The 13,722-nt window shown below is 44.6% G+C and overlaps 1 pseudogene; it reads right to left on the reverse strand.

Moving 5' to 3' along the window:
• Positions 1 to 6,854: 6,854 nt before the first annotated feature.
• Positions 6,855 to 13,324, reverse strand: LOC125550120 (annotated as a pseudogene).
• Positions 13,325 to 13,722: the final 398 nt, after the last annotated feature.

Genomic DNA, 13,722 nt, shown 5'->3' on the forward strand with positions numbered 1-13,722 from the left:
GAGCCGACGTAACCCAAGTTGCCAAGGGATGGCCCTGCACGGTGCTCTGGGTTGGACCAACACTCAGAGGAGCACTGGCCTAGGGGTTCAAATAAAGATGACCCTTGAGTCTGCAGAACCCAAGGGAAAGAAAAGGCTAGGTGGCAAATGGTAAAACCAATGTTGGGCCTTGCTGGAGGAGTTTTATTCAAGGCGAACTGTCAAGGGGTTCCCATTATAACCCAACCGCGTAAGGAACGCAAAATCCGGGAACATAACACCGATATGACGGAAACTAGGGCGGCAAGAGTGGAACAAAACACCAGACATAAGGCCGAGCCTTCCACCCTTTACCAAGTATATAGATGCATTAATTAAATAAGATATATTGTGATATCCCAACAAGTAAACATGTTCCAAGCAAGGAACAACATCTCCATGTTCCAACAAGGAACAAACTTCAATCTTCACCTGCAACTAACAACGCTATAAGAGGGGCTGAGCAAAGCGGTAACATAGCCAAACAATGGTTTGCTAGGACAAGGTGGGTTAGAGGCTTGGTTCATCAATATAGGAGGCATGATAAGCAAGTGGTAGGTATCGCAGCATAGGCATAGCAAAAGAGCGAGCAACTAAGCAAGCAAATATAGAAGTGATTTCGAGGGTATGGTCATCTTGCCTGAGATCCTGCAAGGAAGAAGAACGAGTCCATGAAGAAGACAAACGGACGTAGTCGAACGGTTCCTCACAAACGCGACGTTACCGGAACCAACCCAAAGAAGCAACACCGGAAAGAAAGCAAACAATATAGTAAAATAACCATCACATAATCATGGCACGATGCGCAAACAAGTATGATGCATGTCCGGTTTAATGAAGCATGGCATGGCAAAGTGCACAGACAAAACTACAAATTAAGTGGAGCTCAATATGCAATATTGACGAAACACCACATCAATTATTTAGTTCGATCTTGTTTATGTACTCAACAATATTAAATGTTGTTAAACATGGTAAGAGGTGAAGCATAACAAAACTACACCTTCTAAACAATTTAAATGGGGCCGGACATAACAAATAACGAATCCGGTAAATCCCCATATGCATTTATCAATTTAATGCAAACAACGATTTTAAACATTCTTGATGTTGTTAACATGATGCGGATGACATGTGCAAGTTTTATGCAATTTTAATTAAAAGTTGATAAGAGCATAATGAAGCATTTGTCACCGTGGTGGAAAGGAAAGGGGTGCCACGGCAACGATAATGAAAATGGTGCCACGGCAGCGTTCCGGTTCCGGTAACTCGATTGAGATACCGATGCAACGGAGAAGTGTGCGGGTGCGTGCAAAAGATGGTGGGGCGCTCCCGGATACCGGGTTCCCACATGTCGGTGGCAAGGCAAAAGAGGGGCAACGTGCACCGATAGTTCAGACTCGAGGCAAAACAAGGGTGCATCTCATACAACATGCATTCATTCGTTCACGGGCATCGTCTCGAGGTTATACCTTCGAAGCATGCAAACGGGACGGTAGTGGAAGTAGGGGTACACGATGTCTTGTCGAAAATCATGGCGACGGTAGTTGTACCCATGTTGTCGTTGAACTTGATGGAACCAATGTCCTCGAGGGTAGTCGTGGGAAGTAGTCGTACTCGCGAACTTGTCGGATCCACGACGACGGTAGTTGTTCACGGCGCTTGTGACTCGCGGTTCTTCGGGCAACGATAGTCATGCACGTCCGTAGATGTTCGGGGTCGCGACATGAAACTTGACTTCCACGGGGTCTTTGAGGGTCGACGGTAGTGGTTCACGTTTTGAAGCCGTTCGAGTCATCGGTGGAGGAACTTGGCGGTCCATGTAGTCGAACTTGGCGCATCCGAATGGTACTTGGTGAATCCCCGTAGTCATGCACGGGTCGTAGAGGAAGCGTTTCGGTCTGTTCTAGTACGAGCATCCATATGGTCTTGCCGATGGTGTACTTGACGAGTACCATGGAGGCGGTCTTGGCATGCAACGAGCAACGATGTGGTGCATAGACAAGGAGAAGGCCAACCCAGACGTTGTGCGGTGTTGGCCTCAGGAGGGCCATGGCATGGTGCAGACAGGAGGAGGGGGCATCTGCCTGTTCGCGCGCGAGGAAGGAGCACAAGCAGCGGAGGGGAAGAAGGCACTACAGCCACCCAGATGCAGAGACGATGCGTGAAGGCTGGAGGCCGGGGACGGCGGACGAAGCAGCAGCGAACAAAACATTATGGAATGCAAAACATTATTCAACAAAACATGTACCATTCAACAAAACATTATTTGTGCAATTTCAGAAAAGATGTTCATGACATATCAAAAATGTATGTACCAATTAAAAAATGTTTTATCAATATTTTTTTAAAAAAAGTTCATGAAATAAAAAAATGATCCTTTTTCATGAAAATGTATTTTTTGGCTGAGGTGGTGATGGCATGCATGATGATCTACGTCGACGATGATGATGACACACACTTTTTGGCTGAGCTGCACGGCTCGTTCGGCTCGTTCTCGTTAAGCTCATTATCGTTAAGCTTGTTAATATTAACGAGCGAAAACCTCTGTTCAATTCGGTTTGTTGTAGGCTTGTTATGCTCGCGAGTGTTCATGAGTGTTCGTTAAGGTAATAAACAACATAATATGATCCCATAAAAAATTCACAATGGAATGCATTAAACAAGGACGTAGAGGTAATAAACAACACACAAAAATCCCATGATCCCATCAAAAATTCACAACGACATAAATTTAATAAGGACATTTGGTTTCTTGCGGCTGGCTCCTAGTTGACTCTGTGGTCTCCTGGCAGAGTGGTGGCTAGCTCCTAGGTCTAGAAGAAGTGCCGAAGTGGGCTGGGATCCTGGGCCTAGGCTGGGCTAACTAGCAACTCTTTTGTCAGTGGGCTGCTTTAAACTAGAAGTCGCATGTCAAACTTTTGAAAATTAGCGAGCTAAATGAGTTAGCTCGTGAAACTCATTTACTCGCTCATTATGCTCATTAATCTTAACAAGAAAAAAAACAATGTTTAGCTTGGTTCATTAACTAACGACCACGAGCCAAAATGAGCTGAACTATCGAGCACTCATTATTCTGGTGAGCTTCAAGCTTTTTGTCCAGCCCTTGTGGGGCGATTGGATCTTGATGCGTGATCACATGAATTTTTCGTCTGCCTATTGTAATCGCTAAGTGCACCCATATCAAGAAAAATGGTGTGAAAAAATCCAACGAAGACTTCACTCGGTGATGATGGAGGGGCTACGATGTAAAGATCCGGAGAGTCGTAGCCTATTTGCCGAAAAAGGGTTTCTCCTGCTTTATATATAAAGCAACCAACACCACATTACATATGAGCAAGCCGATACAAACACATGCCACCGCATACAACACACCCAACCAAGGTATGATATAAAGGTGCCAAGCACTGACACACCATGGCAGACAACACACCCAACCAAGGTATGATATAAAGGTGCAAAGCACCGACACACCACCCCAACAACAACCAAGCTAACTAAGACCGCTTGAACTCGACGGAGACCTCCATAGAGCGCAAGTCACCGTGAAGAAGTGAAGCCGGACACGGATGAAGCATGGGCTCCTCGACGGTGCCTCCAAGAAGGGCACGACACCATAGTGTCACCACTGCCCGATTGCGAAGATCAAGTTTTCACCCGGAGCAACATGGAGAGGAGGAGAGGCCGCGAAGGAGCGTTCAGGAAGGAAACTATAGTAATTTTCAGACGTGCGTTACAGTGCAAGCTTACTGCTAGGTATAAAATAATGTTTAGCATAAATTTTTACTAAATGTAGGTCTTTTGAATCAGCATAATAATGTTTAGTTGATACCTTATAGGGTTTCACTAAGTCCTAAAATCTGGATAATAGTATTTTTTTTATATTTTGTTTTTGCAGAAATCAAGGAGCCCCTGCATCATCCGACCTCGAGGTGAGACCAGCCAAATCCCCATGTTTAGTTGATGTCGGTGATGATGTAGTTGTTTTCATAGATGTAGTAGAGTAGTAGATGAGTAGTTGTGACAATGTGATGAAGCTGGCTAGTTTTTTTAGAAAGTATCTGTGAGGCTACTCCCTGTTATATGCACTTCTGTTTCATTATTGATTTTGAAAAATGCCGACAAAATAGATGCATAGATGCATTTGCATAGAACACCTCCGAGTGACCTATGTTTTGCCGGAGTGTTGATTAATTTCCGTTCCGGCAAATTTCAGACGCTCGATATGTCCTTTTTAGCAAAGGTCATGCCGGATTTGTTTTCAAAAAGGTTGCAATTTGTTTTCAAATTAGATAACAAAATTCAAAAACCGTGAACTTTTTGATTTTTTTTCTTTTTTTCTTTTTTTCCTTTCGCGAGAGGCACGATCGTGCCTCTTGGAAATGAAAAAACATATATATTTGTTTTGCTTTTGTGAGAGGCGTGGATTTGCTTTCACGAGAGCGGCAGATTTGCTTCCGCGAGAGGCACGGTCGTGCCTCTCAAAAACAAAAAAACATGTTTTTCTCCTTCGTTGAGAGGCACGAATTTTCTTTCATGAGAGCGACGGATTTGTTTCCGCGAGAGGCATGGTCGTGCCTCTCGGAAATTAAAAAAACACATTTTTTTTCCTGTGAGAGACACGGATTTGCTTTCGTGAGAGTGAAGGATTTGCTTCCGCGAGAGGAATGGTTGTGCCTTTCAGGAACGACAAAAACACATATTTTTCCTTCCGCGAGAGGCACGGGTTTACTTTTCATGAAGGTACGAATTTGTTTCCGCGAGAGGCATGGTCGTGCATCTAGGAAACGAAAACATGTTTTCTTTTTTTTCGCGTGAGGCACTGATTTACTTTCACGAGAGGCACAGCCGTGCTTCTCGGAAACGAAACAAAAACATGTTTTTTTTCTTCCTTTCACGAAAGATACGGATTTGTTTCCATGAGAGGCATGAATTTGCTTCGGCGAGAATAGTCCTGGCCATGGGCAGCCCGGCCCGGACGGCCCGACCCGACCCGGCCCGGCCCGATGCTGCTCCCGGGCCGGGCTCGGGCCTAGATTTTGAGCCCGAAGACTGGGCCGGGCCGGGCCCGGGCCCATCGTTTTCGCTTTTTCCTGAAGGACGGGACGGGCCGGCTCGAAGCCTGACAGGCTTTTATATGTTCGGGCCGGGCTCGGGCCCAGAAAACAGGCCCGACGGCCGGGCCGGGCCGGGCTCGGGCCTGGGTTTTTTGCGTCGGGCTTGGCCCGGCCCGGCCCGAAGCCCGTGGTATGGCCAGGTATAGGCGAGAGGCACGACCGCGCCTCTCATAAACGAAAAAAACATGTTTACTTCTTTTTTCCGCGAGAGGCACGGATTTTCTTTCGCGACAGGTATGGGTTTGCTTCCGCAAGAGGCATGACTGTGCCTCTTGAAAACAGAAAAATACGTTTTTTTTATTCTGCGAGAGGCACAAATATTCTTTCGTGAGAGGCATGGTCGTGCCTTTCTGAAATGGAAAAAAGCAAAAAAATCTTCCATGAGAGGCACCCTCTCTTGGAAAGGAAAAAAGTGCTCCCGGTAGGGTTTTTCATCTTTTTTTCGTGAAAAAGAAGTTCGTCAAAACCTATCAACATGAGATCTAGTTTTGAAGATCTCGACGCGAGGAATCCAACAGTAAAAACGGTTTGAGATTTGGATGCACGGTTTAAGACATAAAACATTTTAAATAAACAAATCTAAAAAAGAATATCAGGTTGCAACAAGTGGCGCACATATGCTGGGAGATGAGGTGACCTTTGAAAAAAGTGTTGATTTCGTCTACAACCTATGCACAATCAGAAGCGACACCGGGTTTTTTTTTGACGGGAGAAGCGACACCGGGTTAGTTAGGATGCGTCCCTTGTTTGTTGCGTAGATGGGTCAGGTCCACAGGAACCTTTTTCCCCGTGAGCTTATAGGAATACTTTTTTTCTCACTTTCTTGTTTCCATTTTTCATGATTTAACAAATACTCCTTCTGTTCTATAATGTAAGACGTTTTCTGACACTACACTAGTGTCAAAAAACGTCTTACATCATGGGACGGAGGGAGTATGTTATAAAGAAATATTTAGAGAAAAAACATTTTGTTAAAAATGTTCAGCGTGTATTTACTAATTTGTTCACATAACATAGAAAATATTGGTGCATTTTAATTAAAATGTTTGGCATTAATAAAATGTAATACATTTAAAAAACTGTGTACCATTCAGCAAAATTTATTCGTGCAATTTGAAAAATATGGTGATGGCATAATTAAGAAAGACATTTATACAATTTTCAAAAAAAGGTCTGAGAATTCTTTTAAAAAAGTTCATAACATAAGGGATGCTCATAGCATATAAACAGTGTTCATGAAGATGTAAAACATTATTCATGCAATATTTAAAATATATTTATGACAATAAAAAAATGTCCGTACATTTAAAGCGGAAGAATTTAAAAATGTTTGTATATTGGGAAACACAATACCGTATCTAGGATCCACAATGATGTATGTGGGAGCAAAAGTATGGTATCTGGAAGCCACAATACCGTGTCCGGGAAGAACCATTCTGTGACTGGGCACAACAAAGTCGTAACATGAGGATAAAAACTGTGTATATTTCTTTATAACATTTGTTAAATCATGAAAAAAGGAATAAAGAGACTCGTATATTCAGGGCAAAACTGATGTATCTTTTAATAGCATGTATGACATATTCAAAACTTATGCATGTATGTGGGTGAAAAGAAAAAGGAGATATGACATTAGTGTTGTTGTATCCCTCTACAAGCATGTATGTATGTATGTATGTATGTATGTATGTATGTATGTGGGTAAAAAGAAAAGGAGACTGGGGCTTTATCCTCCTCCATCAATAATACATGGCTGGGTGCTAACCACAGTTAGACCGAACAAAATCGGCATCATCGGTCCATTCGTCCGTGGTCACGGAACAAAATCATGATCAGAACACTGGGAAGAAAAAAATATTGTCAGAGGAACTGGCAGATGGTTGGTACTCTAGAAAAAAAAACACAATTCTACCGTACCAATTTCATTTACAGAGGCGAAACAAAAATTTCTCAAGTCGTGCTGGACCGGTCGTCCTTCCTTTTCCACCCACCAAGAGGCTGAGGTTGAGGCTGAAGCTGAATCTGAATAACTTGGCACCGTTTGGATGTCCCTTCTTGGAATGCGAAAAGAAAAGTAAATGTTCTGAATCAGCTGTGAAATAAGATAAAATGAACTTGGGTCAGAAATATGAACAAAGCACAATCTTGCTTAAACACTCAATCATTCATTACCTTAATTTGTGTCAAGGATCAATGCCAGCCAATCAAACCTAAACCTGTATACAAGATCTTCATTGGTGGTTGGGTACGTATAGTTTCACTACTCTGCCCCGGCATAAATTAAACTTGGTGGTTGGCCAAATAATAATCCTCATTGCTTCCGTCCTAAAGCAGCATCCTGTCAAAGGAAAGGATTCAACAAAGAGGAAATAAAGCCATTCATTCATGGTAAGAAAACAATCTCTTCTTTTTGAATAACACAAGTTAAATACTACCTGCTACTGATGCCAACAGTTAAATTGGCCTCTTTTGTTCAGTCCTACTGATTCATGCGAAAAAAGAGCACAAGCCTGATAATTCCATGATTCCAGACTCGGTTCTTGCAGCTACGACTCAAGTCTTCTTCTTTTTTTTTTTTGGAAAAGGGGTGATTCCCCGGCCTCTGCATCAGAAAGATGCATACGGCCATCTTATTAACCAAAAAAGGTAGTGTCAACATGGTTCCAATGGTCTCCACAAAAAATAAAAAGCATAAACAGCTCACACAGAGCCGAGGAAAGACGCCACAACCGGCTGGCTAAAAAAATAGATAGGAAATCTAAATGCCTATCCTATTACATGACCGCCATCCAAACCGGTTGAATATATCCCGAGCTACCGTCTCCCATCGGAAAGACCCAGTAACCAAATGCTCCCTGGCCTCCGTCTGGGTGAGTAGCGACCATGAACGGATCAGTGCCGTAGTACGGAATATGACCTGCAAAAAATGTATACATGATATTCTGTTAAAAACCAAATCATTTCTGCAATTCCAGATAGTCCACAGCAAAGCACAAACTCCAACCCGAATATGTCTCGCTAAGTTAGGCTCAATCCCATTAATCCCATTAAGTCTTCTTCTTGATGGGTACCAAGTGAGTGAGTCATGTCTCACACGCCCTTTTTGCAAGACAAGACAGCCCTCTCTGCCACATAGGAGTACATGATATATCCTGTCAAAAGGAAAGGATTCAAGAAAGAGCAAGTAAGGCACTTGATTCATTCATTCATGGTAAGAAAAGAAACAAAATCTTCTTTCTGAATAACAGCAGCCAGTTAAATACCTCCTCTTCGTCCTGTTCAGTCAACAGTTGCTTCATGCGAAAAAAGAGCACAAGCCTTCTTCTCGATCGGTACCAAGCGAGTGAGTGATGCCTCGCACGCCCTTTTTTATTTCACATACATAGGGAACACAAGCCTGACCAAGAAAATGCACGCATATATATTATGAAAACTGACATCAACGGTGTATCAATCTCAAGTCTACTAGCACAGAAAAGGAGTACAAAAAGAAGTGAATGTAGTCATAAATTAAGGATCAGAAATTTGGTTCTGGAGCTACTAACCGGCAGATTGGACTTGCAGAGAAATATCGATATTTCTCTGCAACAGAAATATCGATGGAACAGTGGTGGAGTGGAGTGGAACCTGCTAGTCTGTAAGATTTGACAACTGTGGTTAAAATGAGGCAGAAATATGGATGACGAATAAACCTCGCTTCATCACAAATAGAAAAACAATAAAAATAGGGAGGCGACAAGTGTTACCTTGGGTGTAGTTGGTCATCCGTGACGGATAAATCTGGGTTGGTTCTTTTGATTTTCTCAATTTGCTCGTTTATCTCAGCGCTGCGACGATTCATCACTAGTTTTCTCAGCGAAACCGGGAGGCCCTCCTTGGGAAATGATTGGATTTTTAGACACCCAACGACATATAACTCCTTGAGAGAAGAAAGGCGATGTAACACTTGAGGAAGGGACTGCAGACCCACGCAGGAGTCAAAATTCTAGTGTCTGGAGGGAGGTGAGGAGCTGCAGTGCTTTCTCTTGCTCTTTGGTGAAGCTTTCCGTCCTCTTATCAGACCAGAATTCAAGAGTGTGGAGGGCCGGGGCGAGGCGGCTGCAAATTGGAGCAACAAACAATCCACAGATGTCATCCACCCTGAGTACCTCCAATCTAGAGATGTAACCTGCAGGCAATAATAATTTGGCCCTCTGAGAGGCCACCTCTGAGAGCATATCTGCTGCTAAGGTGTTGCACCCACCCACTTGCAGTTGTATGAGGTTGGCTGCGATGAGAGGATTGAATCCGTCCACTGTTAAATTACTGCACAACCAGAGCGTTAGAGTGGTGAGAGCCGTGAGGTTTGAGAGCAGAGCCATGAGGGAAGCAGGGAAATAGCAAATGGCCTCTGATTCTTCCATTGGCCACCGACAGAACAATTCGCTACATCTGTATATTGTTAATGATTGGAGCAATGACTTGTCCTCCTGAATTCCTCCTCCATTCTCCACAGGCACAAGAACCAGGCCCTTACAGCCTGAGAAGGTAAGTTCTTGCAGTGAGCTGGATGATGGCAACTGCATTACACATTCCTCATCTCCATGTATCTCCAACACAGAAAGAGCTGGGAAACAGTTTAAAACTTTTGACGATGATGATTTTCTGCTGGTAAGATGCGATACATCTAATTTGAGACTCTTAACTGAACGGAAGACAAAACTGCCATCCAGCTCTCAAACCGTCGCATCTTCCAACAGTCATATCTTCTACTTTATCCAGATTGTGGGAGGCCAAAGCACCGCCATACCCACTAACAAACAACTTCTTTCCATGATAAGACAATTTCTCAACATCCAAATGTGTCAGTGTGGAGGTGTGAGGCATGGAGGGCAGAGACATCTTGGGGTACCCAGAAACTTTAAGTCTGCGCAAATTGGTGAAAGATGCCTCCGACAAGGGCATCACACAGAGATTGGGACAATCGATGCATTCGATTGTTTCAAGACTTGGAAAGGAATGGCAATTAGGTTCCACAACCCATTCAGCTAGTTCTGCCATCTCATAAAACCCAACTGCCTTCAGGCGCATAAAACATTTGCCTGCAGCGCCACCACATCGAGGCCCAAACTGATGCATTCCAGAAATTTTCTTCAATTTGAGTCCCTTGAGATTTGGCAGCTTCCCAAAAGGTGGGAGGGTGTTCCAAGATATGCAGTCTAGAGTGAGAGTCTCTAAACTTGTTAACCAGATGTCAAGACACAACCAGCTAGGACCAACGGTACCACCATGATTTACAATTCTAAGTACTCTAAGATTAGAGTGTGGTTGAAGAGCATCAAGAATATCATCATCTGTAGTTGGTCCATCTCTGCTCCAGAGTAATCCCAACTCCTTCAGATTCCTTTTCAACATCAGTTTGGCTGCAGTAGCTACCTCCTTGGTTGCCACGTGTTCAAGACCACATATAGTCAGTCCTCCTTCAAGCTCTGTCAATGCCCCAAGTTCTGACAGTTCAAATCCCATGCTCTCCTTCCTGACATGGAATTCTTTGAGCTCCTGCAAATGCTTCATCTTTCCGACATTGCGAATATTGGAGTGGAGTTCACTTGCAGCATGGAAATCATGTAAATTCTCAAGGCGGCTAAAGTCTTCAGGCAAATCAGAACTACCACGCCAAAGATCTAGGTCCAAGATTTTCAAGTGATAAAATCTTGATAGTGTACTAGGCAAGCTCATTTCATCTTCACTGTAAGACGAACTAATTTTGAGGTACTGGAGGTGGATAAGTTTTGAAAACCTATATGGAAAAGATTCTGCAGACTTCACCACTATAAATAGGACACGCAGACTATTTATTTCCTTGAAGCTGTCTTTCAAAATCTTGGCGATTCCTTCATCTCCATATTCTCTAAAAAACATCAAAGTCCGAAGATTTGCAATAATGTCTTTCTTCTCCCTTAGTTTACACATTTCTTCCTCAAAATTTGCATCATATCTGTCTTCTATGTTGATAGATAAGTGCCGAACAGATTGTGCGATGGCATCAGCTCTGAAATCTAAGCCACTTATATTGTGGCATTCTTGTGCAGAAACACTCTTAGATAGCTCATGCATTAAATCATGCATTACATACCAATCATATTCCTTCATGAGAAAACCATTGTCCACTAGTTCTTCCAAGTAATTCCTATCGGCTTGGTGATTAGAGTCTATGATGCCTGTTATAACCCAGAAATGGTTGATTTCTGAAGAAGTAAACCTATGATCTTCAGGGAAAAGCCCACAATAGGAAAAGCATTTCTTCAGATCAAAAGGGAGGCAATTGTAGCTAATTTTTAAAGATGGCATGATATCATCATTCTTTTGCTCCTTTAGCCACTGATGCTTTTCAAGAACTCCATTCCAATGTTCCTGAGAAAGGTCCTTCCGCAATAGCCTACCAACTGTTTTGGCTGCCAACGGGGAGCCCTTTAGCTTGTTTGCAATTTCTTGTGCAATACCAGCTAACTCATCTTGGTATTTCTCAGGCTTGTTGTCTTCACCGAATATACATGCTTCAAATAATGTGAAGAAGTCATTAGGGTCCAAACCTGTCAGTTTTAATGAACCAAAACCAACTGTTTCCATCATTTGTGCAAGGTTTGGGAATCGAGTTGTGACAAGTAGCATGCTTCCTTTGGCTTCCCCCTCTGTGAACGGAGCTAAGAAAGTTTTCCACTGGTCCTGACTGTCACATTTCCATATATCATCCAAGACAAGCAGAAACCTCTTGGACTTGATACGACAGGCAATGGATCTCTGAAGATGATCTAAATTGGTTGTTTCATTTGCAACACTGCGGCTTCCTCCTTCTTCAGTTGCAGGTATGCAGGCAAGGATCTCCCTGGTGAGCTTCAGCACATCGAAATCAGTGGATACACATACCCAGACCTTGACTTGGAAGTGTTTTTTAGTTCTTGCATCATTGTACAGGTGTTGGGCGAAAGTTGTCTTGCCAATACCCCCTGGACCAACTATAGGAAGAACAGAAACATTCTGAGTCTGTGTGGCATCCCCGGTGGTGATACGATTGACAGTTTCCTCAAAAGTGTCTCCCCTGCCATACAATGTGTCTTGTATAATCATGGAAGCAGTGAGAGGCCGATTCAGCACAAGGACTGGGGTGCTGTTGGTTGGGATAGTGCCAATGCTGAGCAAATTGGAGACGGAATCACAGTGGGACTGCATGCCCTGTAACACGGACTTGATTTGTCTGGAGATGGACACTCTGTCAAAATGCAGCAGCGCATCACCATCTTGGGCAGTAGCAGAGTTGGAGTTGGTGACACCGGCAACAGCAGCGGCAGCAGCATCACCGCTACCATCCCTCTTGGGCTTGGGTGTAGGCGAGCAAGAAAAGCATTGTACCAAGCTGCCTAGGGCGTGGCGAAGTGCAGTACCGGCGTGGAGAGCTTGATGGCGGACAAGGCCGTCCAGATCTTGGGTGGTGGCGTAGGTGGTGCCGTGGAGCTTGTCATGGATCTGGAAGTAGTGGAGCTCATCCAGCAAGTCCTCCGCCTGGTCGGCGTCCCTGCTCAGCTTCTCCAGCAAGCGCTGCAGGGCAGGGTTGTCGCCGACGTGGCTCCCCTGAGCCTGGGCGTTGTGCTTGCGTGTGCAGCAGCTTGTCCCTGATCTGCTCTGAATTGTGGCCGAGCTGAAGGCTGTCCACGTACGCCGCCACCAGGCTGTCGGACAGCGGCGTCAACAGCTTGCCGAGGAGCGAGGCCGCCGAGCCAAGGGCCACCTCCATCTCTCTCTCTCTCTCTCTCCCTCTCTCTCTCCCTCCCTCCCTCCCTCCCTCCCTCTCTCTCTCTCTCTCTCTCCAGACACTCCGCCGGCCGCCCCGCCTAGCCTCGCCTCGCCGCGCCTGAGTAGTGGTGGAGAGGAAGCAGCAGAAAAGAGCGGCGGCTGCTAGCGGTGGATTCAGCTGCGAGGATTGAATGTGGCGGGCGGACAGCTTGGATCTGGGTCGCCGCACTCACTTGGATTGGATTTGGATCTCAGTCGTCGCTGGGGAGGGGATCTGTATTCTGGAGACTGGAGGAGAGCAATGGATTCAAGAGGTGACGGAAAAGTGCGGGCTTTCTTCCTTCCTTCCACTACAGCTTCGAGCTCCACTGATGAGTGTTGAGCACATGGGATGGGATGCTCTGCCACAACAGTAAATTCTACTGTACTGTAGATCGGCAGCCACATGGGATGCTCTGCTGCCCTCTTTTTTACAAATACACCCCCAACCAAAGCTACAGCTACATACTTTCATTGAGTCATGACGCCCGGGTTTACCTGGAAATTTTGGTAGGGCAATTAGGGTTTTGATAAATGACATCCCAAATTTGTCCATAATTTTTGCTACCCGAAAATTCGGGTTCAGGTTCGGCTAATCCTGATTTACCCGAAATAAATCACACTGAAAGGGAAAGGAGACATGAAACTGGAGAGCGCCCGTCGAGCATTGTGTCGTGTCGGGAAAGATGCAAGCTTCTCCCGGACGATCCGGCGACGAGGACCGGGCTGCGGCATTGGGGCCTACAACTAAGGTTGGCCAGAGACAATGGCACTATGA

Source organism: Triticum urartu, chromosome 4 (genome assembly GCF_003073215.2).
Source record: "Triticum urartu cultivar G1812 chromosome 4, Tu2.1, whole genome shotgun sequence".
Taxonomy (NCBI): Eukaryota; Viridiplantae; Streptophyta; class Magnoliopsida; order Poales; family Poaceae; genus Triticum; species Triticum urartu.